The 16,574-nt window shown below is 37.0% G+C and overlaps 1 long non-coding RNA gene across 2 annotated transcripts in view; it reads right to left on the reverse strand.

Annotated features, from left to right (window-relative positions):
- Positions 1 to 5,948: 5,948 nt before the first annotated feature.
- LOC103159560 overlaps positions 5,949 to 16,574 on the reverse strand; it is a 41,839-nt gene continuing 31,213 nt past the window's right edge. For both annotated transcript variants that reach the window (XR_004772546.1, XR_003480884.2), the window contains 3 exons: positions 12,233 to 12,338; positions 10,817 to 10,947; positions 5,949 to 7,178 (listed from right to left, as the gene is read on the reverse strand). This is a non-coding gene — a long non-coding RNA (uncharacterized LOC103159560). The remainder of the gene's footprint in view (positions 7,179 to 10,816; positions 10,948 to 12,232; positions 12,339 to 16,574) is intronic.

Genomic DNA, 16,574 nt, shown 5'->3' on the forward strand with positions numbered 1-16,574 from the left:
CTACACTTCCAGTATATTCTCACTGGCGACTCACTCTCTTCCTCATCCCAGAATTCCCCTAGCCTGGCAGCTCCGCCTCTACTTTCCTTCCCGTCTGCAAGCGCAGGGTTTCAAACACAGCCATTCACTGCACACATTTGCAAATCATTTAACAAGTTTGAGGGCCAAATTCAAATAAAGGGATGGATTTAAATTTATCTTTATTTCTAATGCAGTTGGCTTCACTCCCTATGGTAAGGCTAACCACTGGATTTTTATGCCTGTTTCCTCATTTGAAAATAGAATTAAAGTGGTAATAATCTACACATCTCTTCAAGTATCATTAAGTGCGTTAGCAGGGATAAATATATGAACATGTTTTGAAAACTGCGAGTTTTCTACAATGTTTGTGTGCATTTGTGGCACCTAGCTTGCATACTGCATTTAAGGCTAGTATAGAGAGTAAATGAACATTTTGTGAGAAATACTGCTTTATAAGCACATAGAGACACAGGGAGGGGACAGAGAAAGAAGTCAATAGAATCCTTTATGTTTTGTGTATGTATGTATGTATGTATGTATGTATGTATGTATGCATGTATGTACTGGGTACATATATAGATGCAATTTAGTTAAAGGGGTATTAACATGCTTTGAAGATTTTGAATGGAAATAAGAAGTAAAGCAGAATTAAATAGACAGATCCATCTATAATTATGACCTAACAGTCTGCCTAAGAGCTGCCTCTGTTAATTTCGTCAAATGTCCTCCAAGAATAAGTCCTAGCCAATACTGCACCCTCGAACTCCAAATTTATTTCTCAGTTACAGAGAAAGCAAACAAGGAGGTATTTTTGAAACACAAGCCATTGCAGAAATGTATGAGTTATGACGAGCACATTAGGACAGCTCTGGCGCTGGTGAAAGGAATCTATTTTCTTTCTCATCCCGCAGAAGCACCTTCAGTATCAGAGGCCTGTTACCTGCCAGACGACATTCATCAGCCTCTCATTTCCGTTCTTTTAATTCTCTCCTCCTGTGTCGCGCTAGGTGCCCGAGAAGGACGAAGCTGAAACACTAAAGGCCCCATCGTCTTGTTTAACTGGGTCTCTGGGATCAAAGGAAAGTTAGGGGAGGTGCCCATCCACAATTAATCACCGATAGTGATGTCTTTATTGGCCACTGACCTTGCAGTGAGTTATATGAGTAATAAGAAGGTTCTCTGTTACCCCAATCCCTGTATTCTTGGAGGAGGACATAAATCACCTCAGCCTCATGAATTTCTCATATCTACAAAGCAGACTTCCAAATTTCCCACAGAGGATGCAGGGTAACCGCTTATTTTTCCAGTTTTTCAAAAATAATTTTTCAGCTTGTTCAAATGTCACACAAGGAGGCCAATGATTGAGATGATCTGGCTGAGAGTGACCCGAGGATCTAAGGTGGATGTCAGCAAGGAGCCCGGGGAGCAGCGGATAGCTTCCATCATCCAGTTTGGAGGTTGTTTGCACTACTTCTTCCCTAACCTTACGCTCCAAGCAACAATCATGGTAGATTGCCTTATTCTGTTCCATTAAGAACTGAAGCATGCAATAAATCAAATCCCATAGTGACATATCTTGCTTTGGTGGCATGACAAGTTGCTTCTTGGCTGAAATTCAGATGAAGAATATCTGGATTTTGTAAATATAGTTCTCTATATCCCTCTCTACCGAAACTTAAAATTTAAGTATTATATGGTATCAGAAAAAAATACTAATGAAATATTAATGAAAACGAGATGGCCTCCTTTAGAAATGCCAAATACATCTTGATATAATTTTTAAATAATTGTATATATGCCTATGGGGAAAAGATAGTAAATTTTCAGCATCATCATTTTAAAATAATTTGATTAGCCTTTAGAGAATTTCATCAATGCAATGCGTTTATATCATATCACCCTACTCCACCTCCTGACTACCCCCAGATCCACCTAACACCTCCCAAGTCACTTTCCAAGTTCATATCCTCTTTTGTTGATGTTTTTAACACACTGAGTTCTATTTGTGCTGACCACATATGCAAATGAGTGGGACTATCTACTGGAGCATGATTGACTTATGGGGCCACAACCTTAAAGAAAATCTCTCTCTGTCTCTGTCTCTGTCTCTGTCTCTCTCTGTTTCTGTCTCTCTCTGTCTCTGTCTCTCTCTCTCTCTCTCTCTCTCTCTCTCTCTCTCTCTCTGCCTCTTGTCTAATATCTCCTCAATGCGGCATCCAGGCTTACAAGATCTCCTCTCTATATACTGGAAGGTTGATTTTATGCCTCTTTTTAAATAATTTTTTCTAAATGTAAACATCTAAAACTAATATATAATTACATAATACACAAATAATATGCTTTGGTATGTCATCCACATAGGGGTCCCTTAAGAATAATGACTGTGGTTTTAGTCTGTTAAGGTTACAGGAAAATATCTATGCTAACAAGGACAATCTATGACAAAACTTTCAAGCAAATGTCAAATTTCAAGCTAACAATGAAGAAGTCTGGTCACAGAATAAATATGAGATGCACACCTGAGAGATATGGTATTAAAATATTTAGTGACTAAAGAGTCATTTTTTCAATATTTATTCTGCTTGATTGCTATTTTGACACAGAGAGAAGCACAATACCAGAATGTCATTTTTGCCCCTAAGAAAGAGTTCAGTTGTCAGTGGACAAAATACAACCAGGTACAAAAACAGCTAAGAGAAGTTTGTGAAAACTGGAATAGACCATGTTTTAGTAATTTTGAACATCAACATTTGTTTCAATAATAACACAGTTTTTAAAATCCCAGAACTTGAGAGGTAGAAGCAGGAAGCTTAGCAGTTAAAGGACACCTCAGCTACACAAAGTTCTGAGACCAGCCTATGCTATCTGCTTCTCTTCTCAAAACATCTAACAACAACAACAATAATAATAGTAATAATTATTCAATTTTCATGAAAAATTAACATCTGGCCTTGGCCTTAGCGAGGAGTGATAATTTAACATGCAAAACCTGGAAGATACTGCAAGTCAAAATGACAGCAGAAACAGTCACAAAATGCATCAGAAGTAATAGTGATGTCTGATATCTAATGTCCACGTGAGGGAGAAGACTGCTAACACCATTCTATGTATTTGTATGGCTTAGCTCACTTTTTTTCTCGCTAAAGCCCCAAATGTGAAACTGTCAGTGTTAAGCCCATTCAAAATCTAAGACTTAAATTAGGCACATAATAACTTGCTGAAGTGAGTGTTGAGTTGGTATTTACACTAATGTGGTTCATAGCTGCAGTGTTTTCTGTAGTGTAGTGTGCACTAATGTGGTTTTGAAAGGACAGAAAGATAGAACTAAACAAGACATCTTATGGCTGGTGTTAGATAACAAAAATCTAGTAATTATTTTGGGGCTGATGTCCCCAAATACATTAGATTTTGAGAACAAGCACTATAATCAAATGGGCTGGTTATGAAGTGATTGCAAAAATCTAAGATTTAGGAATTGGAAAGACTGGATTTGGAGAAAAATGTTAATGTATAACAACATTCTTTCCTCAGTTTAAAATGATATTCACTTCCATCCACTGTTGGGTTCTCTAAACTTGACAAGATGACAACATAATCAATCAAATGGTGCATTTAGTTTATTTTCTTAGTGAATGAAGTTGCTTCTTCAGAGTAAATTACTAACCTGTGGAGATTATTATTTAATTGCATAAAGGTAATAATGGTACAGCTGTGCTTGTCTAGTGGCCTCAAGGAATTAATGTCCCTTTGAAGAATTAACTAATATGTATGCAAAAATATCAGAACTTATTAACACAGGCACTCTGAGTAAATATTTCTTCCAACCTTTTGAAGACCCACATTCAAAAAATTTTACATAGATGATTCATTATCATAACAAATCAAAATCAGGAAATACTTTTTAAGTAAGATACATATTATATCTTGTCTTCATTTTTAAGATTAAGATTCTAATTATAATTCTTAAACCCATGTTCTAGAATTATCTTTCCTCACCAAATGGATCTTCCAGTACCAGAAACGGGTTGCCTCTAATTGAGTTCTTGGCCAAAACAAGTCAAGCTATTGCCAAAGCTATTGATACATCTACCCAAACTGTTGGCAAGGCCCTATTGCTAAAGCCAACATCTACACAATCCATTGAACATGAAGAAGTCGAGCAGGTGCCTACATAGAGCTTTCACCCTACAGACTACTATCCACACTACTGGATGGTACTCTGCATGTTACTGAAAGAAAAGCATAAGCACCAACCCAACTACAAACCCTTTGATCTGTAAGCGTGTCCTTCCTGCAAGATACACTGGAGAAATAGAGGCACAAACCTTATGTGGGTAACTGGCAAATATCTGATTTCAGTCAAGCTTCATTCTTTGAGATGGAACCCATCCCCAAAGCGACTTGCATAGTCAATGACCAAATACTAGATAGTCCAGGGACCAAGAGGAAAACCAAATACTACTGTTCTGATAAAGGAATATAGCAATAAAATGACTCTCAATGACATTCTGCTATACTCATAGATCAACCCCTTGCTCAGCCATCATCAGAGAAGCTTCCTCCAGCAGCAGATGGGAACAAATTCTGATACAGAGAATGAGAGAGCTTGGAATATTCAGACCCAAAAGGAATGTCTCTATCAAATCCCTTTCCTGGGCGCCCAGGGAACTCTTTAGAAAAGAAGGTGAAAAGAGTGTAAGAGCCAGAGGGGATGGAAGACGCTAAGTAATCAAGTCTTTCTATACTCAACAGAGCAGGCACACATGTGAACTCACAGAGGCTGAAACAACATGCACAGGGGCTGCACCAGTTGAGGTCTTGCGAATGAAAACTTAGGTTTCCTTAAGGGAGTATCACTGGAGAAACCAACCATTCTTGAGGGTAAAGAACCGTAAAAGGTAAATAAAAAACAAACTCAAGGTCATCTTTGGAGGTTCTCTGTCTCCCAATGTTAAGTCAGGACTTTTTGCTTTATTTTGGTTTTGATCGGCTTGCATTTTTGATATTTGGATTTACTCCAGGTCCTTTTAATGTGAGTTTTTAAAATAAAGTTTATTTATTTATTTTACATATGGAATGCAGTTTCCCATCCTTCCTCTCCTCACTTTCCCTCTCTCTCCCCCCCCACCATACTCCCAATCCTCTCCTCTTCTGTTTCTGTACAGAAAATGGCAGACTTCCCATGGTTATCAACAGAACATGACATATAAAATTACTATAGTTCCAAGCACCTTCCTTTGTATCGAGGCTGGGCAAGGCAACCCAGTATGACAAATAGGTTCCCAAAAGCCAGCCACAGTGTTAGAGATAGACCCTGCTCCTGAGAGTAGACCAAGCTACACAACTGTTATACATATGTAGAGGGCTTAGGGTGGTTACATGTAGGCTCCTTGGTGGGTTCAGACTCTGTGAGCGCCTATAAGTTCAGGTTAGTTGTTTCTGTGGGTTTTCTTGTGCTGTACTTGACCCCTCTGGCTCCTACAATCCTTCATCCCTCCTTTCAGCAGGAGTGTCCAAGCTCTGCCTAACCCACAGCCAAACATTATGGAAATCTTGTGTATGTAACATGTGTGTCTCTGCATCTAAATGCATTTCTTCTGCTTTTCATTTGGCTGTTTTTCTCATTTGGTTGTTTTGTCCTATTCTGATTTGTTTGATTTTGATATATTCTCTTTTACTTTATTATTATTCCTTAGAAGCCTGCCTGTTTTCTAAGGAGCAACAGAGTGTGGATCCAGATGGGAGGGGATGGGAGGTACTAGAAGGAGTAGGACGCAAGGAAACCTTAATCAGAATACATTATATGAAAGAAGTCAACTTTCAATAAAAGAAAAGAATTAAAACATTCCCTAACTTGAAAGTTTGCATGGAAGTTACCATTTAACTCTTTTCGCATACTTTGAACAAAAGGAAGCAGACATCATTGGTTTGTATTCGGAGCCATCTGTGTTATTAGCAAAGAAAAGCATAACTTTAAAACAATGCAAGAGAAAACTATGCAAATTTAAGCTAAAACTGTCACAATGAAACTGCTAAATTTCACAGAGATCAAATTCCAGTACACCAAAAATGTTTCTTGGGCCTGACTAGAATTTCTCACCTCATTAGGTGTGAAAAAACATAAATTGAGCACTGATATTTTTTTCTTCAAAATTTTGTCCATGATAAGAACAGTTGGAGGAATGAGGCTCTCTGTAGCCCTCAGGTCTGTGTGTTTGCAGACGTGAGAATAGTGATTGAAAGCTGAACCCTTTATAGATTCTGGGCACTTGTTCAGTGATTGTTTTTGAATCTTCAAGTCATTTGCTAAATAATGAATTCATTCTCACATTTCCACTTCTTTCTAGATTACAGAATTAGCACTCTTGTAAAAGAGCACAAGAGGATGCTGAGATGCAGAATACCTGGACAAAGACAATGTTACAAAACTCCTCATCCACAGCATATGACTGTTGAGTGAAACAGGGTAGCTCTAGATGTAGCATTTATTTTAAAGTTATTTTTTTATTTTCAAGATTATAATGTATCATTTCACCCTTTCCTCCTTCTAAACTCTCCTTGTACCTCTCCTTGCTCTCTTTCAAATTCAGGGTCCCTTTTCCAACTAATTGTGACATGTATGTCTTAATTGTTTCCATCTAGAAGTTTCACCTGTCTGCTAGCCAGACTTCTAGGTGGGATTTAGCTCTGCATGTATACTAATACATTCAATTTATCAAGGTTGAAAACTCTGACTTATTGCCCATGATGTTAAAGCACAAATTCAAGATTTTTAAGTACTTAATCTGTACCATGTAATGAGATTTATAATACAAGATGGAAAATGAGGCCTATAGAGGATAGCACTCAAAATAAGATGGCCCAGCCTAAGTATAGCTGTGCTTCCAAAGCTTCCATGTTACACACTCTCCCCCGAAAACATCTCTAAATATAATTACTTATATCCCTGTATCACAAAGCCAGAAGGAACTATCCAGTTCTATATCATGCACCTAAGGTTGGGAAGTGTTTAAAATAATGTTGAAGAACACTCAATACTTTTTGTAGTTTAATTCAAGCATTTCTCCTTTCTTATAAGAACGGTGGAGTCCACGGGATGCACACCCACACTTCTTACGTTACCGTCATCCGTTCCCATGACAACTTGTACATATTAGCTGCAAAAAGTGAAACATGGTTCAAGAGTGAGCAATACAAAAGGTCATTTCTTCTTCCAATACTCAAAATATTTCTACACCTTACTCCCACTCACTCCCACCCTCAAAAGCAAAGGACTTTGAAGACTGAAATAATAAAGGGTAATTATAATAGGGTTTAATGAATCTGGAAAATAAAGTATTTTATATTAGTGAGTGTGTTATAATTAACTCTGGTAAATGATACCAAAATGAGTACTTTAGCTTCCACTATTCTAGGCAAGAATCCGAAGGGAGAAATCAGTGTAATCATGTTTTCTTCCATAAAGTAAAACAGAGGAGTTCTCCTCTGTTCCTTTCTCTAATGTACAGTGACTCATAAATTCTTTTCTTGGAAGGCAACGACTGACAAGAAGACTCTTATACAAAAGAAAAGGCAACTTATAGCCTCTAAGCCTCAGGCTAATGGGTGAGGAACCACTGATATTCCATTGTATTAATCCACCATCAAGGTACTTAACCAGAAAGTGAGTTTGGCTTTATTGGGAGGACTGAAGACAGAATCTTTAACTTTTGCCATAACTTTTGCCATAATTTTATGAAGTGGAGAATATATAAGAGCAAAGGGGTTAAGGAATACAGATTACCAAAGGGCAACAGATGATAAGAACTAACAATGGGTGAAATTACAAGCAACATTCCAGAATTTATTAAATGTCACAAAAGAAATTTGTATGCATACTAAGCTTGTATGTTATTGAAGGACACTAATAGTCAAAATTATAGACTCCCATGATATATATTATCAGAATGAGGGGGAGTCTCTCCAAAGTGACACTCAAGTAAGTGTCCCCATCTAAGGTAGAATTCTCAGATGAAGGATAGTTAAGAACTGTAGCATTCCATGTTCATTTTATAAGTCTAGAGAGAGAAAATGCAACAAGACAAGAAATCTAACTGGCAACACAATAAGCCCTTTTTTGACCTGCTCTAAATTTGTGTGTGTGTGTGTTGTGTGTGTGTGTGTGTCCTAAATACATACACATAACCTGCTCAGTCTGTATAATGGTACTTGTATGTATGTATTTAGCACTGACAATTTGTTATCTGGTAACCAATTAGTGTTCTCTTCCATAGACAACACTATTTTTCCCTACTCTTAGCATCCCTTAGTTGCCTGTAGGTCTTTGTGTAGGGCTGAGACTTTGTGGGCTTTCCTCTGTCGTCAGCATTAGAATGTCAATTGTTTAGCTCATATTTAGGAATTCATGTAGCTAAGACTTTGTTACAATTTCACCCCTACATACTGCTATGTTATTGGTTATATGATTGGTACTCCATAAATAATATTTAAAGAATTAATATTCTGCAAGGGTGATGGCAATACACTTCTATGACTGTTATTCCTTTATGATGTGACATATGAACCAGTATAGTCATTTCTTAAATGGTCATGAATATTTCAGATGCTACAATATTCCAAAAGACTTTGAAGAATTACTGCTGGATCTATTTTACTAAAATACCATTCTCATTATGCCACCACCTTTACTAAATCAGACACAAATATCACCTTCTTTGGGAATGCCATGAGGGTACGCATGCTAATCTAAAACTACTTTCCATTTATACCCCAATCTAGAGGTAGCCTTCTAAAGCTATTCCACACCTGCTCTTCTTTATGCCTGAGAAAATTTTAGACAATTCCAGGTATACAAGAGTATAAAGCAGATATACAAGTCAAGCATTCCCTGATTACTAATCATTAAAATGTGTTTTAAAAGAATTACCTGATATACATATACTTTAACCACTTATAAGATGGAAGCAAAGGTGGTTTTTGTTCAATCCTGAGAATCTCTAAGGTGGAAAGAGAGAACTAACTCCCGCATGTTGTTCTCTGACCCCCACATGTGCACAATGGCACACAGGCTCCCTCTCTGCACCCCCACACACAAATCAATAAATTTAAAAATATATTTAAAGATGAAAGCAAATGTGGATATTAGTAAGTTGGATATGATTTTTATGTAAAAATCAATTTTGGCTGAATATTTAATATTGTAGAATATGGAGAATTTTCAAGATTTTTTACAAGTTGTTCATTATTTTTATTTTATTTTATTTAGCTGAGAATGATGCTTCATATAAACACACAGAGCAAAATAGCAAAAGTATATTTATGGCCACTTCAGAAATTGTAGGAATTCTGTCCATGTCTCAAGCCAAACTTTACTAAGATTTTTAAATAAATGAAGAGTTTGTTTTTGTTTAGTTGTTTTGCAGTTTCATGTTAAGGTAAGCATCTGGAGGTCAAAGGACAATTCGTAGAAGTCAGTTCTCTCCTTCCACCATGCAGCTTGGGGAAACAAATTCAGATCATCAGGAATGCCATTTAGCACCTTTGCTTGCTGAATCAGTTTTATGAAACTCAAGCCAGCAACCCAAACAATATCTTAACAGTAAAACATTCTAATAAAATACAGTCAAAAGATATGCCCATTTATATTTACATACTGACGAATGACAATAAGAAATATTAAAAGTTTTTGCTGTCTATGATTAAACTACTGTGCTTCATTTTTAAAAACTATGATTGGGCAAGTCTGCATCTTCACACCTTCTTTTTAATCCACCAAGTCACTAGAATAATTTTTCAGAAAATAGATGGTCCATAAATTCTTGGAGAAGGACCATATTCATTTATTAACTGACTTTGAAATATCTTTTTAAAATTATTTTATATGTGTTTATAAATATATAAAATATATTTTTGCTTACACGTATGTCTGTGCACCATGTGAATGTCTGGTGCCCAGAAAAGCCATGAGAGTATCTCATACCCTGGAACTGGAGTTACAGATGGCTGTGGCATAGATGCTGGGACGAGATCCTGGGTCTCCTGGAAGAGCATCTAGTGTTATTAGCCACAGAGCCATATTTGCAACCCTGCTCAATATCTTCTTACTAAGTAACCACTACATACCAAGAACCAAAAATACCGCAGAACAAAACAAACAGAGCTGTATTCTAATTGTGAGCATGGACAGCACAAAAAGCACCACATACTATGCACATTAACATTTGCATTAGGCTACACTCTGTGCAGCAGGAGACCCTTAGATTCAAGTGTTTCACGTGAAAGCTTTTATATACTAATGTCTATCCCCAAATCAGCTTTGACTTTGACTGCATTTTAGGCACAGGCCAGCCACTCACTGGTACAAATAACTGTTGGTGGAACTTCATTTCTTCAAACCAGAATGGAAGTAAAATATTATTTTAAGAATTAATTATAATTGAACATATGCCAAAAGTACATAAAGAAAAGAAAAGCTTCGGCATGCTACCCTGCCAGAATAGAAATAGATTTTGGACTCAGTTCAGTTTCTAGTAAATTAATGTCCAAAGCACACAAGAGCAAGTGTGCACACTTTTGTCATCTCAGCAAAGAGGCCAGGGTACATATGAACCTAGAATTTCATCTTTGCCTTCCCCACAGACGGTAATCTCACCCACAGTCTGTCTATGGTCCCTAATAGAGTGTGCATGCTGCTTCCTGGAGCAAATGCATAAATTGGGAGTAGAGTTTTATTATTCCCCCCCTGAGAGATATACACATTCTTCTGGATGGTGAAAGGGAAGCATCAGGTGCCCACCTGACTCGTCTCCAGATGGATCTGTCAAGTGACACTCACTGCACTGTTGCCACATATCGGAAGCACCGTAGCTGTGTGTCTGCTCATTGCTTCTTACCAAGTTATGACTAGGTGCCATTCATTGTGCTGGTCTGTAAGAGTGTGAACAGAAATGGTGATGTCTGCCAGAGAAGAGTTCATAGTCTGGTACACATGACAAAACCCACAAGTGACTTCAGTGTGTTGGATTTTGATCCAAGTGAAAGAGAGTAGATCGGGTGTTTATTCCTCAAGGTCAAGGTGAGCCACGTCTCTTAATAGGAAGCCGAATCTCACACTGCAGCTCTTTGTAAAATGCAGCAGTTTGCTGAAAGCTTGGTTTTCTTCTCGACTATGTAGTTTATATAATCAACAAATTAGTTTAGCTATGTAAAACAAGCTTTCAAACACACCCAAATACTCCTGCAAATTATTGTTAGATATTATCTCACAGGACATCAATGATAAATAGTATCAGTCACATTCATCACACTATTTACTGTCCGTCTGTAACTTCCTGGTTTCTTCCATTTTTTTTAGGTTATGCAATTTATTAAATTAATTTCAGGGCTTAGTTCATTCTGAACCTTTATAAATTCTTTGAAAGAAAGAAAGACAAATATGATGCTATTGCATTCAACAAATCACTGTCCTTTGGTTTAACATTAACACAAGGCACAGCCTATGGCATGTGTTTACACCCAAATATGAAAGATGCTGATAGTAGAGAGTGATGTTCTCAGTCTATCTCTGCATGTATAAGACTCTCCTTCTTATAATTAAGTGGCTTATTATTCTTATAATTACCGAAGTTATCAAAAACCCCACATGCATATAAGTCATTTGAATTTTCAAAACAGTCTGTGTTCATTATATGAGTCTTCAGGACACAGCTTGGCAAACTTAATAGGTTCTTGTGCCACATTTCATGAGAAAGCCAAGACTAAGTTGGGCCATTTGTTTATAACTATTATAAAATGCAATAAATGTATTGAAGTAATTTAGAAGAGCTAGGTGCCCTCTAATCTCTCTCTGCTGACCTTTTAGTCAAAGCTGTTTGAAGATGATTATCTTGAGTTTCAGTCACTTACATATTTTTAAGTGCGCACAGCAGTCCAAAAGAGCAACACAAAAATTGAATGTGGGTACTAGTTCCATATCAGAAAAAAATTAAAACAGCATTGTAAAACAAGGAAAATAAGTATGTATCTAACTCAATGATGGATTACTTTATTATTTGTGAAAATGCCATTTTAAAAACATTTCACCTAAAGAATGTTTTCTCAAAAACAAACTATAGAAATTGGTTTAATATCCTATTAATTTAAATCAAGCATCTTTTCCTTCTTGTGAAAAATACAGATAATTGGAGTAATTTCAGGGAAACTTTTTAATTACCTGGGCAATTGGCTCAGTCTTCCACCTCAATCTTCTATTTCACTTTGTGGATTAAATAGCTTTAAAAAACAAGACTAGTTCCTCCCTTTGGATCTTCGTTAGTTCCCTGTGGAGTCATAAGATTAAAGTGTCTAAGATGGGCAAGAGATCCAAACTTTTAAATAAATTTGATATCCAGATAATTCCATTTTAATCATGTAATTATACCAAAACTTTTTGAATTCTGTTTCCTCAAGCCATGGAAAAGTGGTGTCCAGCATAGCTTCCATGGTAACATCTACATGTCATCCTTACATTGTTTTTATAAACTAAAGTTTGCTTAAATACTTTCATCTGGAATATTGACAAGCCATACTTTGCCTCTTACCAACATGTCTTAAAGTAATTGCATTTCTGTAATCTGTAAGGCTCTTGCTGCCCACATTTCCTTTCTGCTTCTTGAGACGGTCTTTTTTTAAGTCACAGGCAGATCTCCAACTCTATTGGGCTTATTCACAAAGCAATATTTGAAGACTAACAAAAATCATAGTTTATCTGACCTGCATATAAAATCTTTCAAGTATACTACATTTATCATATTAAAAATGCATCATTAAAATTTAAAAGCAGGTGCAGTTGCTCAATAAGCTAATGCTATAGTCTGAAGACACCACTCAAGATTGTATTGTTGAATTCCCAGTTGGATAAAGGAGAGAGAAAAGCAGAGGGAGGGCCTCCGAGTGACCTTGCTCCAAGGTGGTAGGGCACCCGGAGCTGCTGTCAGCTGTGGTTGAGCTCCACGCTGAGGCTCTTCATTGCACTGCATTCATACGACTGAGAATGAAAAGTGTCCTATCCAGAGCCGCTGGAAACTGCTGCACCCCAGTGCAGAATCCTTCCCGAGGCTCTACACCAGCGTTCCTGTGAACACGAATTTGTGTTTATGGGGTGAATTTGTGGCTCTTTGCCTGTGAGCGCAGATGACTCAATGCTTGTCTAAAAGCATGTAGATGAAGTAGCATAAAGACATTGTATGTTTTTAAAAAAAAAAAAAACCTAGTGGGAAAAAACTTAACCTTCATAAGAGACCTGTCTACCTCTAAACCCTTAAATAGTCACCTTTATTACAAGCTGGTTTATTCGCCTCACATCAGCTTAGGAAGTCCTGGACAAGATTGCTGAAATCCATTAATTAGATTCCTCTAGCAAATATTAACTTAGCAAAATCCTATTCTTTCATAAAATACATTTAGAATTCTAAATTAAAATACCTAAATCTGCATGCCTGCTTCCTGAACACACATGTCTAACTTGTACAATATTTTCTTTAGAACTGGAATTTTATTGGCAAATTTTCCTGATCGTTTTCTATACCTTATATTAAAGTTGTGTTCAACCTGAAATTACTAGAGTTAAGCTGCTAACAAGAATGACATAAAATAATGATGAACATAACTTTTACCTAAAATCTTTACAAAGGTTATACCCTGAACAGCAACCAACACAAAAACCACCCTGACATTTTATCTTCCCCTTTCTAAGCACCCACCTTCAGATCACGATCAGATTTTCCTGTATTTACCATCTCAAAAATCATGGAAGTTTCATAAAATTCACATGGCTTAACAAAGGAAATAAATGTACTGCTTAATGTGAGACATTAGACTTATTCCAGTGAGATGATTTTGTCACTGGTTGTGCTTTGTTAGGAAGCATTAAGTTTTCCAAGATTCAATAGTTGGTCACTGTGAAGTTTAAAAGATAGATAAAAGAGAAACAGTCAGCAAATGCCTTCTCCTTTTTTGGGACAATCGCTTTCTGTTTTGTTTGTTTTGGTTTGGTTTTGGTTTGTTTTTTTTTTGTTTTTTTTTTTTGGTTTTTTTTTGAGACAGAATTGCCCTGTGTAGCCATGACTGTCATGGAACTCATTCTGTAGACCAGGCTGGCCCCAAACTCTCAAATCCAAATGCCTCTGCCTAGAGTGCTGGGATTGAAGATATAAGCCATTATGTCTGGTTGGGGACACCTTTTTTTTTTCAGTAGGGATTATAACATAAAATATCTATACTGGGTTTGGGAAACAGTATCATTCAGGAAAGACATTTAAACATATTATGGAAAAACACCTTCTCCTCCATTTTTGATACAAACATGGTGCTATGGCAATTCAGTTGACAGAGTAGAAATAAGGCATCTGCTTGTATATTTTATTCCAGGAGTAACCTTTAGCTCTCAACAAAGATCCTCAACTATTAAAAGTAAAGAGACCACATCAAACTACTTGCTAAATTAGTATATTGACATACATGGTCCCCAGGAGAAGGGAAAAAGGAAAAGACCTCCTGAGCTAATTGGGACCATGGGGGGAGAGGGAGCTAGGAGAAAGAGAAGAGGAGGGCAGAGGAGGACATGAGGGTCCAAAACTTCATTTCTCACTTTCAGAATATAAGTCTATGTTCAGAATCTAGAGTGATGGGGCAAGTCCTTCTATGTATGTTTATCTTATTGATTGATGAACAAAGCACTGTTTGGCCAACGAGGCAGCAAGTTAGGCAGGATTAGGAGTCGAGGAGGATTCTGGGAAATGTAGTAAAAAGAAGTCTTTTGATACAGGCAGGAAGTGACATAGCAGGCAGACTCATATATAATCAGAGACAAGCGGGAAGTCATCCCTTTTCTCTTGCTGTTCCTCATCCTCTCTGTGGAGCCACCATGTGAGCCCAAGAAGACAGGATGCCTTCCACCAGTGTCCACCATAAGGTAAGTCTTACAATTATGGTTGATAATTAAGACTGAGCTAGCAGATGAGAAATCCTAGTCATTGGCCAAGCAGCATTTGAAACTAATATAAATCTCTGTGTATTATTTGGGGCCCTAACTTGGGAGGCAGAAGTTGGGCAGCTGACAGACAGCACAGGGCTCAGGTTGCTTTGGTGGAAAGATTTATTGTTATACTAGAGATTTCTAGTCTCTCAGAGTAAAAGCATTTAAAATCTAAACCCATTAGACATTATTTACTATAAACTTTCAATTTTTCCAGTTACACAATAGTGTTTCCTTGATACATATCTTAAGTTTAAGTGATTTCTTTCTTTCTTTCTTTTTTAGGAACTCTTTCACTTCATTCTCCTCAAACATATTTTCTTTTCACATTCCTGTTGCTCTCTGTAAGCAATTATTTACTTGTCTTTATAAGCTGATCTGATACCCCACTGTGAGATAATTTACAGTTCTTGCAAAATACCTATCCATGTGTATACATTTTAATGTAATTGATTTGAGATACACACAGCTTGAAGGATAAGCTTCAAGTGTGTAAGTTCAATGCTAAAAATCATCATCTCTTATTTGTCATTGCTGAACACCCACAGCAGCGATAGCCATACCACCATTACTCTTCCACCATCTTTGCAACGGCCTTCACATCAATTCAAATAGAAAACTCTCCCTGTGTTTACTGTCTCACAAACAGTAAAAAAATTTTGTAAAATTTAGGTGGTTTTATAAAAGGAATAAATTCACTGCCCAATGTAAAAATTATACTGTCTCACTCTAATGAAATGTTTTTGTCATTTATATTAATTTGTATAGAGAGAATTCAGCTTTTGGATATTCACTAATTAGTAACTCCTAATCTTACCAATGTGAAGGGGTTGCTTAGGAAAAAGATTTCCAGGGGTGGGTAGCTGAATGAACTAAGCACTTATGCAATCAATCATTTAATGTTTGTTTATGGTAAGCACTATATGGTGCTTACTGCCATGCATAATCTAATCAGATAGCAAGAATTCTCAAGGGAAAGCTTGAATGTAAAAAGATTCTTCACCAGGGTACTGCTAGGGTTAAGAAAAATCAACACTGACTGCTCTTGGTCTCCAGTATTTGAAATAGCAAATTTGGAAAGTGTTAATCTTAACATTGGACTTGGAGGAATGTTAGTACACCAAGGATGTGCTCAGAGTTGGATTAGGTCAGTAGTCATGAGCATGTGGTCATGGAACAACTGCAAAGTGTAACAGGCATGCTGGAGTCACCACATCTAGCATCAGGAAGTTGAAATGTAATGGGAGAGGTCACAGGTGTCCTTTCCTGTTCACCACATTCTGCATGGAGTTTCCATTTTCTGGACTCCATGGGAAGACACAGTGATGTGCTCAATGGTCAGCCTTTAAAGATCATGAGTATAGGGAAAAGTAGATAAAGGCAGAGGACCAGGAGGTGGAATTGGCAGCTGAGATGAGCCAGTGTGGTCCTGAAGGTAGAACATGAATAGCAAAATGAATTCACAGATAGATAGTCACACATAAATATTAATAAATAAATGCAAACAATTATTATGTTAACATGATACACCAAATGAAAT

Source organism: Cricetulus griseus (genome assembly GCF_003668045.3).
Source record: "Cricetulus griseus strain 17A/GY chromosome 1 unlocalized genomic scaffold, alternate assembly CriGri-PICRH-1.0 chr1_1, whole genome shotgun sequence".
Lineage (NCBI taxonomy): Eukaryota > Metazoa > Chordata > Mammalia > Rodentia > Cricetidae > Cricetulus > Cricetulus griseus.